Genomic DNA, 16,859 nt, shown 5'->3' with positions numbered 1-16,859 from the left:
CGCTGTAGCTTCCTTTTATTTGTTTTGATGCCACAGCCATGGCTCAATACAGAGTTGTAGTTTGGACAAGGCCGCAAAAACTCCAGTTTGTGATGTTGGGCAAGTTTGCTCTGGATCCATCACCAGTGGGGTTCAGTGTGCTCTTTGTCTGTGAGGTGAACTACAACTCCCAAAATGGCGAGTCAGTCCCCTCAGACCTCTCCATGTGGATTCTGCATCTCAAGTGTGGTCCAGATCCATCATCAGTGGAGGTCACAGTTTCCCTGATTGTGGGTGAACTACAACTCCCAGAAAGGAAGGTCAGTTCCCTAATCTTAATCCAAACCCCTCCAATAATGACATTTAGGCCTGTCAAGTCTGTGTGCCAAGTTTGGACCAGATGCATCGGTGTTTGGGTTCACAGTGCTCTCTGGATGTAGGTGAACTACAACTCCCTCAAATCAAGGTGAATTTCCCACAAAGACCTCCAGTATTTTGTGCTGGTTATGGCGGCTCTGTGTGCCAAGTTAGGCCCAATTTCACCTTTTGTGGAATTCACAATGCTCAGGTGAACTATACATCCCGGTACCTGCAATTCTGAAATGTCCAGGCCAATTCCCCTCAAAACCCACCAGTATTCAAATGTGGGCATATCGGGTATGTATGCCAAGTTTGGTCCAGATCCATCATTATTTGGGTTCATAGTGCGCTCAGGATGTAGGTGAACTACAACTCCCATAAATCCCTCCAAAGACCGCCAGTATTTTTTCTTGGTCGTGGGGCTTTTGTGTGCCAAGTGAGTTCAAGGTCCATCATTGGTGGAGTTCAGAGGGCTCTTAGATTGCAGGTGAACTATACATGCCGGTACCTGCAATTCCGAAATGTCCAGGCCAATTCCCCTCAAAACCCACCAGGATTCAAATGTGGGCATATCGGGTATGCATGCCAAGTTTGGTCCAGATCCATCATTATTTGGGTTCATAGTGCACCCAGGATGTAGGTGAACTACAATTCCCATAAATCCCTCCAGTATTTTTACTTAGTCGTGGGGCTTTTGTGTGACAAGTGAGTTCCAGGTCCATCATTGGTGGAGTTCAGAGGGCTCTTAGATTACAGGTGAACTATACATCCCAGTACCTCCAACTTCGTTTGCTTTCATGTTGACTTTTAAACAGTGATTTTTAGTTTTGAATGTGTATTCATAATACTGTTATGTTTAGATCTGTCTTAATGTTTGCATATTTGTATGCATTTAATGCATTTAATGTAAGCCGCTTTGAGTCTCCTTCGGGAGAGATTAAGAGGGGTATACATGAATATAACAACAACAACAACAATAATAATATGACATTGACAAAATTACGATCTGCCAACTGCAAAAGGCCACCCTACTGGGATCTGCACGCATCATCCGAAAAGACATCACACAGTCCTAGACACTTGGGAAGTGTTCGACTTGTGATTTTGTGATACGAAATCCAGCATATCTATGTTGTTTGCTGTGACATAATAAAATAATATGAAATCCAGCATATATGCCGACCCAAATATAATCCGAGGCACATAATTTTACTACAAAAAAACTGGGAAAATATTGATTCCAGTATAAGCTGAGGGTGGTAAATTTCAGAAATAAAAATAGATACCAATAAAATTACATTAATTGAGGCATCAGTAGGTTAAATGTTTTTGAATATTGGCATCAGTAGGTTAAATGTTTTTGAATATTTACATAAAGCTCAAATTTAAGGTAAGACCAACTCTGTCCAATTCTGATCAAATCATTATTCTCATCTTATTCAATGTAAATGTGCTTATGTATCCTTTTAATAATAATAGAGTAAAATAATACATGAAATAATAATAATAATACATGTACAGTAGAGTCTCACTTATCCAACGTAAACGGGCCGGCAGAACGTTGGATAAGCGAATATGTTGGATAATAAGGAGAGACTAAGGAAAAACCTATTAAACATCAAAATAGGTTATGATTTTACAAATTAAGCACCAAATATCATGTTATACAACAAATTTGACAGAAAAAGTAGTTCAATACGCAGTAAGGCTATGTAGTAATTACTGTATTTTTGTATTTAGCACCAAAATATCACGATATATTGAAAACATTGACTACAAAAATGTGTTGGATAATCCAGAACTTTGGATAAGCAAGTGTTGGATGAAACTTCATTTGCTTTCATGTTGACTTTTAAACAGTGATTTTTAGTTTTGAATGTGTATTCATTGATTTTAACTGTGAAAGTTTAATACTGTTATGTTTAGATCTGTCTTAATGTTTGCATATTTGTATATTTTAAATTGTATGGGCATGCATTTAATGTAAACCACTTTGAGTCTCCTTCGGGAGAGATTAAGCAGGGTATAAACATAATAATAATAATAATAATAATAATAATAATAATAATAATAATAATAAATAACAACAACAACAACAACAATAATAATTATACATCACACAGTCCTAAACACTTGGGAAGTGTTCAACTTGTGATTTGTGATACGAAATCCAGCATATATATCTCGTTTGCTGTGTCATACTATGTCTTTGTGTCAATAATAATAATAATAATATGAAATATGAGGTAATATGAAATCCAGCATATATATCTTATTTGCTGTGTCATACTATGTCTTTGTGTCAATAATAATAATAATAATATGAAATATGAGGTAACATGAAATCCAGCATATATATCTTATTTGCTGTGTCATACTATGTCTTTGTGTCAATAATAATAATAATATGAAATATGAGGTAATATGAAATCCAGCATATATATATTTTGTTTGCTGTGTCATACTATGTCTTTGTGTCAATAATAATAATAATAATAATAATAATATGAAATATGCGGTAATATGAAATCCAGCATATATATCTCGTTTGCTGTGTCATACTATGTCTTTGTGTCAATAATGATAATAATAATAATATGAAATATGATGTAATACAAAATCCAGCATATATATCAAGTTTGCTGTGTCATACTCTGTCTTTGTTTCAATAATAATAATAATAATAATAATTCCTATAAATCATGGTGAATTCTTCCCCAACCTCTCCAGTATGTTCAGTTGTTCTATTCTTCTGCTGTGTGCCATAGAAAAGAATAGGAAAGGGTTATGGGAGAGGCAGTGGGCGGAGTCATGCAAATTTCACACCAATGATTGTGTTTGTGGGAGCCTGTCTGTGTAAGTCTGTGCAAGTGGACACCCCAGCCACACACACACATACATATTTTCACTTTTATTATGTGTAAAATAGATTATTACCATCTACCCTGTTTCCCCTAAAATAAGACATCCCCAGAAAATAAGACCTAGTAGAGGTTTTGCTGAATTGCTCAATATAAGGCCTCCCCCGAAAGTAAGACCTAGCAAAGTTTTTGTTTGGAAGCATGCCCAACGAACAGAACATTACAGCATGCAGGATCGGTAAACATACGTACCATAGATTGTTGTACATGGAAATAGTGGTAGTAACAAGAAATTATTGATAGGATTCAGTTTGTCTGGTTATGCTGGTTTGTGATGACAACTACTGTACAGTATATAATCAATGTTCATTTTTTTGTTCAACAATAAATGTGAATTCTGTTTCATGGAAAAATAAGACATCCCCTGAAAATAAGACCTAGTGCATCTTTTGGAGCAAAAATTAATGTAAGACACTGTCTTATTTTCGGGGAAACACGGTAGCTTGGTGGGGCATAAGGTGATGATATTTTTTAAGGACAGCAGATGGCGCTTATGCTGCAGTCGTTTCGTCCTGCAGAAAATAGGGTTAATAAATAATAATAGAAAGAATACCAGAAATAAATAATAATAGAAATAAATACTAATAATAGAAATAACAATATAGAAATACTCCCACCAGTATCATGCTATGCTAATTATATATGTGTATATATATATGTGTGTGTATGTGTATATATATATATGTATGTATATATGCCCACATGCATATATACATAATAATGTATAATATATAATATTAGAATATATTGTATATGCATATAATATATTATTTTGTAATACAATATAATACTAATAATACAATATAATAATATTAATTATATATTATATATTATATATTACATGTAATATTACTAATAATATTACAATATATTGATATAGTACAATATAGTAATTTATTGCCAGTATTGTGCTATTCTAATAATATAATATTGTATGTAAATTTATTTTTTATTTATTTCCAATATTTCTATCCTGCCCTTCTCACCCAAAGGGACTCAGGGCGGCGTACAATTGGCAACAATTCAATGCCGACACATCATTAAAACAAACAGCATATAAAATCTATTACAAGTAGTTAAATACAGTATAAAATATAAAACATATGGTTAAAATCCGTTCATCCAATATCCTTGTGCTTTATTTATTTAAATTTGATTTGTAAGCCGCTCTGAGTCTCCTTCGGAGTGAGAAGGGCGGGAGATAAATGTATTAAATAATAAATAAATAAACAATAGAAATAAATTAATAATTGAAATAATAATAAAAATAATAATAATAGAAATAATAAATAATAATAGAAAGAATACTAGAAATAATAATAAGAGAAATAAATAATTATAGAAATACTAAATAATAATAGAAAGAATAATAGAAATAAAGAATAACAATATAAATTAATACTCTGGTGGCCTAGGGGATAAAAGCCTCGTGACTTGAAGGTTGGGTTGCTGACCTGAAGGCTGCCAGGTTCGAATCTCATAGAATCATAGAATAGTAGAGTTGGAAGAGACCACATGGGCCATCCAGTCCAACCCCCTGCTAAGAAGCAGGAAATCGCATTCAAAGCACCCCCGACAGATGGCCATCCAGCCTCTGCTTAAAAGCCTCCAAGGAAGGAGCCTCCACCACGGCCCCGGGGAGAGAGTTCCACTGTCGAACAGCTCTCACCCGGGGAGAGTGCAGATGAGCTCCCTCTATCAGCTCCAGCTCCATGCGGGGACATGAGAGAAGCCTCCCACAAGGATGGTAAAACATCAAAACATCCGGGCAATGTCCCCTGGGCAACGTCCTTGCAGACGGCCAATTCTCTCACTCCAGAAGCAATTCCGGTTGCTCCTGACACGAAAAAAAAAATTAATACTAATAATCTAATTTGTTCTGGAAGTTTTTAAAAAAAACTCAAAACACAATACAATAGAATTGCAATAGTGGAAGCAAAATGCATTAAGGATACAGAGCGTTTCTAGGCATGCCTTGAGTCAGGAAACGGATCCTTCCCATCTCTTTCAGCTGTCCTTCCTACAGTTTTCCTAGCATAATTTAGAGAAAAAATAAATTCAGTATGCTACACGATTGGATATCAGAAAACCCAAGCCGATCTCTTGCAAATCACTGCGAGAGCCACCCTGGATCTCCCAGCAGCATGGCTTCCCATGCATCTGCTGGTGCTGAAGCCAACCTATTTGGAGGAAACGCGAGAGGGAGGCAGCGGCTCAAAACATCCTCAGGGGAGATGAGATGAGAACGCTAAACTTCATGCAGCCCTGATATTTCATCCTTGCTTCTCCCTCTGACTTCTGTCAATGCAGCATCTCTACTTGAGCAGCATCTATGGTGTTTTTTATTCACACCGAAGAGATGCTTTCCTTTTGGTAAAGATCCATGCTGTGACATTTGTTTGCGAATTGTGAGCAACCCCGCCCATGCAAATGGGATCAAAGTGTTTTAGTTCCCAAATAATTCCATCCCAAGTCCTCCATGCTATTTATTTGCTTTATATATTGCTTTTATTCTCCCATTCCTATGCATTACTTCATATATGGAAGCAGACAACACTTAGGGTAAAGGCTTAATCCCTTTGGCTATTGTTTCCTTTGCTTTTGTTACTTTGCCGCTATGGACAAACTCACAGGGGGAGAAAAATATACATGTAATATTGATAATAGTATTATAATGTAATACAATGTACCATATATACCCGAGTATAAGCCGACCCGAATATAAGCCAAGGCACCTAATTTTACCACAAAAAAACTGGGAAAACATTGACTCCAGTATAAGCTGTGAGTGGTAAATTTCAGAAATAAAAATAGATACCAATAAAATTACATTAATTGAGGCATCAGTAGGTTAAATGTTTTTGAATATTTACATCAAGCTCAAATTTAAGATAAGACTGTCCAACTCTGATCAAATCATTATTCTCATCTTCTTCAATGTAAATATGCTTATGTATCCTTTTAATAATAATAGAGTAAACTAACACATGGAATAATAATAAGAAATACAGGAAAATAATACATGTAATAATAGAGTAAAATAATAAATGCAATAATAATAATAATAATAATAATAAGATCAGAGTGAAATAATAAATGTATTATTAATAATAATAAAAATAGAGTAAAGTAAATGTAATAGTAGCAACGATAATAGAGAAAAATAATAATTGTAATAATACCAATAATAATAGAGAAAAATAATAAATGTACCATATATTCTCGAGTATAACCTGACTCAAATATAAGCCAACCAGGACCCTCACTCGAGTATAAGCCGAGAGGGGCTTTTTCAGTCTTAAAAAAGGGCTGAAAAACTAGGCTTATACTCGAGTATATACAGTAATTCAAACTGTCTTATAATGTGTAGACCGGTGGTTCCCGATCTTTTTTTGACCAGGGACCACTCTCCAACATCAAATCCATTTTTGGTCAACTTTAGATTTGGTTTGGTTGTTTGGGGCATTGATTCAGAAAATTGCATTGGATAGACCACATCAGCTCTTGTTTCTGATACAAAACATATGCCACCCAGTATTCACCATCTACTCTAGTACTGTATATACATCTACGAGTATATACAGTACTACATGACTAATGTAGATATGCATGTATACATCAAAATTATTGTTACAGTAGAGTCTCGCTTATCCAACATTCTGGATTACCCAATGCATTTTTGTAGTCAATGTTTTCAATACATCATAATATTTTGGTGCTAAATTCGTAAATACAGTAATTACTACATAGCATTATTGTGTATTGAACTGCTTTTTTCTGTTGACTTGTTGTAAAACATGATGTTTTGGTGCTTAATTTGTAAAATCATACTGTAATTTTATGATTAATAGGCTTTTTTCTTAATCCCTCCTTATTATCCAGTATTTTCACTTATCCAATGTTCTGCTGGCCCGTTTATCTTGTATAAGTGAGACTGTACTGTAAATAAATAAATAGCAATGAAAATAATGTTATGCTCAGGGATCACCACAAAATTGCGGCATTAGGAAGGTTGAGAACCACTAGTCCAGTGATGGCCAACCTATAACACGCATGTCAGCACTGACACGCCTAGCCATTTTTGCTGACATGCTGCTGCCTGCAGATTGATTGGATGACTGTCTTTTGTGGCCAAATTTGGTGTGATTTGGTCCAGTGGTTTTGTTGTTTACTCCATGGGAATTATGCACATTACATATATACATACATACATACATACATACATATATATATATATATATATATAAATTTCTATTATTATTCTATTATTATTGTAGTATATTATCATATGATTACTATTATATTATTATTATATTATTCATTGCTCATGACTACATTGAAACTAGAATAGAGAGAAATCAGCATGGAAACTACAAGAGGCACCATAGATTGTTGTACATGGAAATAATGGTAGTAAATAGTTTTTGATTTATTGAATACAGTTATATATTACAATTATATATTTTTGTTATTTAAACTATACATATTGTGAAATTATGTTTTTTTTCTCGAAGTGACACACTACTCACGTCATGCTAGGTTTTTGGTGAATTTTGACACACCAAGCGCAAAAGGTTGCCCATCATTGCACTAGTCCTATGGCCTTTCTTTTATGATTATTTTTGCAGGAGGTAGTGGTGGTACCAGTTCTGTTTGCAACCTGGAAACCTGCAGCAGCTCTTTCGCCTTGCGAATGAATGACAAAAGCGGGCTCAGGTATTCCTTTTTGCCTGGCTGCTGGGGCCAGGAGAGGTTCCTTCCACAGGCAGCTCATGTATCCAAGTCTCCAGGGGAAAGGCCAAGGTGACGAAGGCAGGAGGAGGAGGAGGAGGAAAAGAGAGGCTGCATTTCACCACCTTGGCTCCCTTCCCAGCCTGCAAGAGAGAGAGAGAGAGAGAGAGTGAGAGATGCTCCTGTGTCGTCTTTCCAAAGGCGAGGCATCCTCTTTGAGAAAACAATATGGTGCCCTCCCTTTTATTTTGTATTATTATTATTATTGTTGTTGTTGTTGTTGTTATTATTATTTTATTATGACACAGCAAACAAGATAGATTTCGTATCACAAAATCACAAATCGAACACTTCCCAAGTGTCTAGGACTGTGTGATGTATTTCGTATTATTATTATTATTATTATTATTATTATTACTATTATTTTATAACAGAGCAAACAAGATAGATATGCTGGATTTCGTATCACAAAATCACAAGTCGAACACTTCCCAAGTGCCTAGGACTGTGTGATGTATTTTGTATTATTATTATTATTATTATTATTATTATTATTTTATTATGACACAGCAAACAAGATAGATATGCTGGATTTCGTATCACAAAATCACAAGTCGAACACTTCCCAAATGTCTAGGACTGTGTGATGTATTTTGTCTTATTATTATTATTATTTGAAATTCAACAAGTTGAGTCCACAGCAGACACTCTGCTGGCTGTTGTACTGGATTATTATTATTATTATTGACACAATGACATAGTATGACACAGCAAACAAGATAGATATGCTGGATTTCGTATCACAAAATCACAAATTATTATTATTATTATTATTATTATTATTATTATTATTATTATTATTATGTTGATTTATGCCCCAAGTTTTCTACGATAGAGAGGCTATGCATCTTGCCAAACTATAACTCCCAGGAGCCCATAGCATTGAGCCATGGCAGCCAAAGTGGGGTCAAACTGCATTATTTCGAGAGTGTAGATCAGCGGTTTTCCATGAAGCATACCAATGGTCCCTGCTTGATCCCAAAGCCTCTTTTTCCTTGCTCCGGGAGTCTTCCCATTCTAGTTGAGGATCCATTCTAGTTGAGGATCCTTGAAAGGTTTGAGGTTGGTGCTAGTCAGATGCTACATCCTGCCTTGGCCAGCCTGAATGGTCAGAGGGAAAGGCAGCTTGGATCCGAGCTCTTCCCATACACACACACACACACACACACACACACACACACACCCCACAATGAGTAGAGATGGCTTGGCACAGCTTGACTGAAGGCACAGCTGCCACCACTGAAAGCTTAACCCCTCAAGCACCAGGGCAAAGGGCTTCCTCTGGATTCGGGGAGACAAAGGGCAAGAGCCGGGTCTCTGTGGAGAGAAAAAGTGGGGTATAAATATTTTATTATTGATTTATTGACTACATTTATATTCCGCTCTTCTCACCCTGGAGGGGACTCAGAGCGGCTTACAAATCAAATGTACATACAATATATTATTAGCATAGCACAATATAAGCATTAAATTAAATTATTATTAAATTAAATACACATCATCATCAACTTAAACATAAACATCATAATAATATGTTGTCAAAGGCTTTCATGGCCGGAATCACAGGGTTGTTGTGTGTTTTCCGGGTTGTATGGCTATGTTCCAGAAGCATTCTCTCCTGACGTTTCGTCCACATCTATGGCAGGCATCCTCAGAGGTTTCCAACAGAGCTCACAACCTCTGAGGATGCCTGCCATAGATGTGGGCGAAACATCAGGAGAGAACGCTTCTGGAACATAGCCATACAGCCCGGAAAACACACAACTACCCTATCATAATAATAGCAACTGTGGGTATTGCAGGAGAAGACTGAACTTCCCAAGTGTCTAGGATTGTGTGATGTATATTATTATTATTATTATTATTATTATTATTATTATTATTATTATTATTATTATTGACACAAAGACAGAGTAAAAAAAAAAAGGTAAAGGTTTTCCCCTGACGTTAAGTCCAGCAAACAAGATATATATGCTGGATTTCATATCACAAAATCACAAGTCGAACACTTCCCAAGCGTTTAGGACTGTGTGATGTATTTTCGGATGATGCGTGCAGATCCCAGTAGGGTGGCCTTTTGCAGTTGGCAGATCGTAATTTTGTCAATGTCTATTGTTTCCAAATGCCGGCTGTGATCATTTGGCACGGCATCCAGTGTGCCGATCATTATTATTATTATTGTTGTTGTTGTTGTTATTGACACAAAGACAGAGTATGACATAGCAAACAAGATATATATGATGGATTTCGTATCACAGAATCACAAGTTGAACACTTCCCAAGTGTCTAGGACTGTGTGATGTATTTGCTTATCCAACATAAACGGGCTGGCAGAACGTTAGATAAGCAAATATGTTGGATAATAAGGAGAGATTAAGGAAAAGCCTATCAAACATTAAATTGGGTTATGATTTTACAAATTAAGCACCAAAACATCATGTTATACAACAAATTTGACAGAAAAAGTAGTTTAATATGCAATAATGCTATGTAGTAATTACTGTATTTACGAATTTAGCACCAAAATATCACGATATATTGAAAACATTGACTACAAAAATGTGTTGGATAATCCAGAACGTTGGATAAGCAAATGTTGGATAAGTGAGACTCTACTGTATTATTATTGTTATTGACACACAGACATTTCGTATTACAAAATCACAAGTTGAACACTTCCCAAGCAGTATTATTATTAGTAGTAGTAGTAGTATTATCATTATTGGGTTGGCAACTTCATGCTTCAGCCACAAAGCTTTGCAGACAGTATCCTGGTCGGCTCTTCAGTTGCAAGGCCAGGCTGCTTCTGCTGCCCTCTTTCACTGGCACCTATTTATTTATCGTGTTAGAAGTGAACCGAGGGTACAAGTTGGAATATAACCGAAAAGACAAACAAAGTTATAAACTTGGCATTATACTTGATTTCCTTTGACCATTTGGAGTGCCTCTATAGAAGACAGCAAGTTCTTTCGCTTAGCTTTTTAACCCACTGCGCCATTGTGGCTCCTGCATTATATTATATAATAGATTATATAATATTATATGATGATGATGATGTTGATGTTGGAAGGGGCCCCAAAGGCCATCTTGTCCAACTCCCTTCTTTAATGCAGTAAAAGCACAATCAAAGCACCTCTGGCAGATGGTCATCCATCCTCTGCTTAATAATAATATTAATACAGTAGACTCTCATTTATCCAACACTCACTTATCCAACATTCTGGATTTTCCAATGCATTTTTGTAGTCAATGTTTTCAATACATTGTGATATTTGGTGCTGAATTCGTAAATACAGTAATTACTACTTAGCATTACTGTGTATTGAACTAATTTTTCTGTCAATTTTTTTGTATAATATGATGTTTTGGTGCTTAATTTGTAAAACCATAACCTAATTTGATGTTTAATAGGCTTTTCCTTAATCCCTCCTTATTTTCCAACATATTTGCTTATCCAACATTCTGCCGTCCCGTTTATGTTGGATAAGTGAGACCCTACTGTAATAATAATAATCTTAGACACTTTTATGCATGTTTTATGTTTTTCTTCAATCCATGTTTTATTGATATGTTTTATTTTGATGTGTTTTCACTATGCCTGTTACTTTTTGGGCTTGGCCCCATGTAAGCCGCCCTGAGTCCCTTCGAGGAGATGGTGGCGGGGTATAAAATATAGTTGTTGTTGGTGGTGGTGTTGCTATAAGAAGGTCCTCCATTGTGCATGTGGCAGGGCTCAGGCTGCATTGTCGTCTGTGGTCTGTGGTTTGCTTTTCTGCATACTCGCATGTCGTGGACTCCACTTTGTGGCCCCATTTCTTAAGGTTGGCTCTGCATCTTGTGATGCCATTGGGACCTATAATGCATGGGCACAGATAGGGAGAATTCCCACAGAACAAATAGGCAAGCGCTTGAAGCCAGGCGGCTTCTTGCAAATGTTCCAACAACAAAGATCCCAGTGGTCTTTGGGTTTGGGGGTTGCAAGGGGGGTGGGCTTGTTATCCCCCCCCTTCTCTTTGCCACCGAGCAGTAGCCGCCCTTGCCTCCTCCTACTCCTCCTCCTCCTCCTCCACCCCCCCTCCTTTTCCTTCTGGCAGCAGGGCAGGGGGAGGGGAACGTGTCTGTCTCTTTAAGACTGTCAGGTTGCAGGGAGCAGATGGCATCTGCTTCCAGTCCTTGTTCTTTGTGTGGCTGCACAAAAGAGGGAGCCTGTCTCTCCTGAATTTGCCCCCCTCCCCTCCCCTCGCCTTTTGTCTTGGGTGCAGGGAGAATGGGAGACTGGGGGGAGGCCTGGAGTGGAGTGAAGAAGCAGGGAAGGTACCATATTGGAGGAGATTTATTGCAAAAGTAAACTTGGATTTGGCAGGCCTTTGTCCACCAGAGACAGGTGCGGTGGGCGAGGGGTGTTAGGGGAGGCAAGGGCTTCTTTTGTTCTTAATGTCCCCCAATGCATCCCATTCATAGGTGCAAGCTTTCTTTCCCCAGTCTCTCCAGGATGGGTGCCCTAATACCTGGACAATGTCCTAAGCAAGCCATGGAGGGTCAAGACAGAATTTAGCCATTCTGCAAAACCCAGTTAGGAATGGATAGGTTTCCTGATCAAGACAGCAATTTCAATAATAATAATAATAATAATAATAATAATAATAATAATAATAATAATAATAACTGGTGGGATCACAAACCTGCAAAGGTTGTGGAAAATGAACACGCAAAGATACTGTGGGACTTCCGAATCCAGACTGACAAAGTTCTGGAACACAACACACCAGACATCACAGTTGTGGAAAAGAACAAGGTTTGGATCATTGATGTTGCCATCCCAGGTGACAGTCGCATTGAAGAAAAACAACAGGAAAAACTCAGCCGCTATCAGGACCTCAAGATTGAACTTCAAAGACTCTGGCAAAAACCAGTGCAGGTGGTCCCAGTGGTGATGGGCACACTGGGTGCCGTGCCAAAAGATCTCAGCCGGCATTTGGAAACAATAGACATTGACAAAATTACGATTTGCCAACTGCAAAAGGCCACCTTACTGGGATCTGCACGCATCATCCGAAAATACATTACACAGTCCTTCCCATTACACTTGGGAAGTGTTCGACTTGTGATTTTGTGAAACGAAATCCAGCATATCTATCTTGTTTGCTGTGTCATACAACGTCGTTGTGTCAATAATAATAATAATAATAATAATAATAATAATAATAATAATCATAGAATCATAGAATAGTAGAGTTGGAAGAGACCACATGGGCCATCTAGTCCAACCCCCTGCTAAGAAGCAGGAAATCGCATTCAAAGCACCCCCGACAGATGGCCATCCAGCCTCTGCTTAAAAGCCTCCAAGGAAGGAGTGTCCACCACGGCCCCGGGGAGAGAGTTCCACTGCCGAACAGCCCTTCTCACAGTGAGGAAGTTCTTCCTGATGTTCAGGTGGAATCTCCTTTCCTGTAGTTTGAAGCCATTGTTCCGTGTCCTAGTCTGCAGGGCAGCAGAAAACAAGCTTGCTCCCTCCTCCCTATGACTTCCCCTCACGTATTTGTATATGGCTATCATGTCTCCTCTCAGCCTTCTCTTCTGCAGGCTAAACATGCCCAGCTCTTTAAGCCGCTCCTCATAGGGCTTGTTCTCCAGACCCTTAATCATTTTAGTCGCCCTCCTCTGGACGCTTTCCAGCTTGTCAACATCTCCCTTCAACTGTGGTGCCCAAAATTGGACGCAGTGTGATTCCAGGTGTGGTCTGACCAAGGCAGAATAGAGGGGGAGCATAACTTCCCTGGATCTAGACGCTATTCCCCTATTGATGCAGGCCAGAATCCCATTGGCTTTTTTAGCAGCTGCATCACATTGTTGGCTCATGTTTAACTTGTTGTCCACGAGGACTCCAAGGTCTTTTTCGCACCTTTTTCGTACTACTAATAATAGTAGTAACTTTATTTTTATACCCCGCCCCATCTCCCCGAAGGGACTCGGGGCGGCTTACATGGGGCCTAGCCCGATAAGACAATCAGTATCAATAGCACGACTATAAAACAATTATACCAGTAAAACATCAATAGCAATAAAACAATCGTTATTATGATACAAGGGGTGTTATGGAGGTGGAATAATAATAATAATAATAATAATAATAATAATAATAATAATAATACATCCCCATCACACAGTCCTAGACACTTGGGAACTGTTCGACTTGTGATTTTGTGATATGAAATCCAGTATATCTATCTTGTTTGCTGTGTCATAAATAATAATAATAATAATAATAATAATAATAATAATAATAATAATAATAATAATGACCTATCAGGACCTCAAGATTGAACTTCAGAGACTCTGGCAGAAACCAGTACAGGTGGCCCTGGTGGTGATCGGCACTGGGTGCCATTCCAAAAGATCTCAACCGGAATTCGGAAACAATAGACATTGACAAAATCACGATTTGCCAACTGTAAAAGGCCACCCTACTGGGATCTGCACACATCATCCGAAAATACATCACACAGTCCTAGACACTTGGGAAGTGTTTGACTTGTGATTTTGTGGTAAGATATCCAGCATGTCTATCTTGTTTGCTGTGTCATAATAAAATAATAATAAGACTCTGGCAGAAACCAGTGCAGGTGGTCCCGGTGGTGATGGGCACATTGGGTGCCATGCCAAAAGATCTCAGCTGGCATTTGGAAACAATAGACATTGACAAAATCACGATTGCCAACTGCAAAAGGCCACCCGACTGGGATCTGCACGCATCATCCGAAAATACATCACACAGTCCTAGACACTTGGGAAGTGTTTGACTTGTGATTTTGTGATACGAAATCCAGCATGTCTATCTTGTTTGCTGTGTCATAATAAAATAATAATAAGACTCTGGCAGAAACCAGTGCAGGTGGTCCCGGTGGTGATGGGCACACTGGGTGCCATGCCAAAAGATCTCAGCTGGCATTTGGAAACAATAGACATTGACAAAATCACGATCTGCCAACTGCAAAAGGCCACCCTAATGGGATCTGCACGCATCATCCGAAAATACATCACACAGTCCTAGACACTTGGGAAGTGTTCGACTTGTAATTTTGTGATATGAAATCCAGCATGTCTATCTTGTTTGCTGTGTCATACAATAAAATAATAATAAGAAGAATAACTCACACAGTCCTAGACACTTGGGAAATGTTCGACTTGTGATTTTGTGATACGAAATCCAGCATATCTATCTTGTTTGCTGTGTCATACAATAAAATAATAACTTTATTTTTATATCCCGTCCCATCTCCCCGAAGGGACTTGGGCGGCTCACAACAGGGACAAGCCCGAAACAACGACACAACATATTTGACAAAACTTAAAACATTTCAACGATACACAAAATAACATAATGGACAATACATTAAAATCCAAGCAGATAAAATCAGAGTAATTAAAAGCAAACCAGCGGGGGACAGGTTTCATAAAGTGATGTATCATGGAAATGAGTAACAGTGATAAAGTGCCATATGGTTTTATAAACATAAAAAAGTATTCTGATGACAACTCTAGGAGGGCAACTATTGGGTCTATTCATTCAAACGCACTCCGGAATCATTCCAGGAGTTGCGTGTCACGTCTGTAGACGGTCCACGTTTTGCAGGTGTATAACAGGGTTGGGAGGACAATTCTATTCTATTCTATATTATATATATAAAAGGATAATGGTGTCGCTCCACTGGGCAAAACAACAAAACTAAAGGCCCCCCAACCTAGAAAATTGACAACACAACCCCTCATCCACGTCTCTATGATCTTACGCTCAACAAAGGATCCCCTCCCCCCTCAAACAGGGAAACACCCACTCTTTGAAGGTCCAAACCCATTCGATACTCATCAGTCTTTCATCTCAAAACACAAAATAATGAGCAACACTCTGAAAACAAAGAAATTCCATCCAGGAAACAATCAGGCCCACCTAACACCTCCCAACAAAGGATTCCCCCCCCCCCCCCTCTAAAACACGGAACCACCTAAAAAAGCCGCAGCAACGCGTGGCCGGGCACAGCTAGTAGCTTTATAAACAAGCACCTTGGTATCCTTATGGATGTCCCGATCCTCACACACGCTCTGCTTCATTCGGAAAAATGCTGCACTTGCAGAGCTCGGGCAGTGTTTTATTTCAGTTTCAATATTGACTTTTGTGGAGAGTTGGCTGCCAAGGGAGTGGAAATGGTCAACGTATAGGAGATCAGGGAGGAAGCCTATGATAGCGGGCAGTGGAGAGTGTGGCAGCGTATCAATAGGGTGATGGGATAATAGCAGCCCGTGACAATGGGGATGTCTGCGTGGCGGAGAGAGAAGCTCTTTGTTTGTACCGGGACGTGGCGTGGCTGGACCTGAGTGAACATGGCTGGGTTATTAGGTGGAGGTGGGCGACGGTCCCTGCTCATGCGTGCCTGTGCATACGTGACCCCGGTCAGGCCCCTTTTCTCCCCTCCGCCGTGGGCAAAGCTTCAGGCCAGGCCTTCTCCCGGGAGGTTAATCAGGGCCTTTCATCTTCAGCAGGATGGAAAACAACCGGGTCTGTTCAGCGCTCTCACTCTCCCTTTTTTGCATCAGCGCACCCGGCTCCCTTGATGCTAAGCTGGGTATTATTTAGAGACTTTTCAATAGGTGAGCTGGATCGTATGACACATGCACACTATCCACACACGTATGTGTCTTTCTAGCAAGGAAATTGGCTTGGATGGGCAGCATGTACTCAAGGCTCCATAGCCTTGGGATATCTCATTCCTCTCCCAGGCAGATGGAAGGAAGGAAGGAAGCAGGGAGGGA

At 38.7% G+C, this 16,859-nt stretch overlaps 2 protein-coding genes across 2 annotated transcripts in view; one reads left to right on the top strand and one right to left on the bottom strand.

Moving 5' to 3' along the window:
- Positions 1 to 41: 41 nt before the first annotated feature.
- The window catches only part of rcor2 (REST corepressor 2), a 47,790-nt gene continuing 30,972 nt past the window's right edge, over positions 42 to 16,859 (top strand). Inside the window, exon 1 of the mRNA XM_062965148.1 lies at positions 42 to 299. The gene's annotated coding sequence lies outside the window, so the exon portion shown is untranslated. The remainder of the gene's footprint in view (positions 300 to 16,859) is intronic.
- The window catches only part of LOC134294347 (uncharacterized), a 38,243-nt gene continuing 29,049 nt past the window's right edge, over positions 7,666 to 16,859 (bottom strand). Inside the window, exons 3-4 of the mRNA XM_062965149.1 lie at positions 9,235 to 9,368; positions 7,666 to 8,134 (exon numbers count right to left, since the gene is read on the bottom strand). The gene's annotated coding sequence lies outside the window, so the exon portion shown is untranslated. The remainder of the gene's footprint in view (positions 8,135 to 9,234; positions 9,369 to 16,859) is intronic.

Source organism: Anolis carolinensis, unplaced genomic scaffold, assembly GCF_035594765.1.
Source record: "Anolis carolinensis isolate JA03-04 unplaced genomic scaffold, rAnoCar3.1.pri scaffold_14, whole genome shotgun sequence".
Taxonomy (NCBI): domain Eukaryota; kingdom Metazoa; phylum Chordata; class Lepidosauria; order Squamata; family Dactyloidae; genus Anolis; species Anolis carolinensis.
The sequence above is the reverse complement of the archived record's forward strand: the minus strand, read 5'-3'. Positions and strand labels throughout refer to the sequence as shown.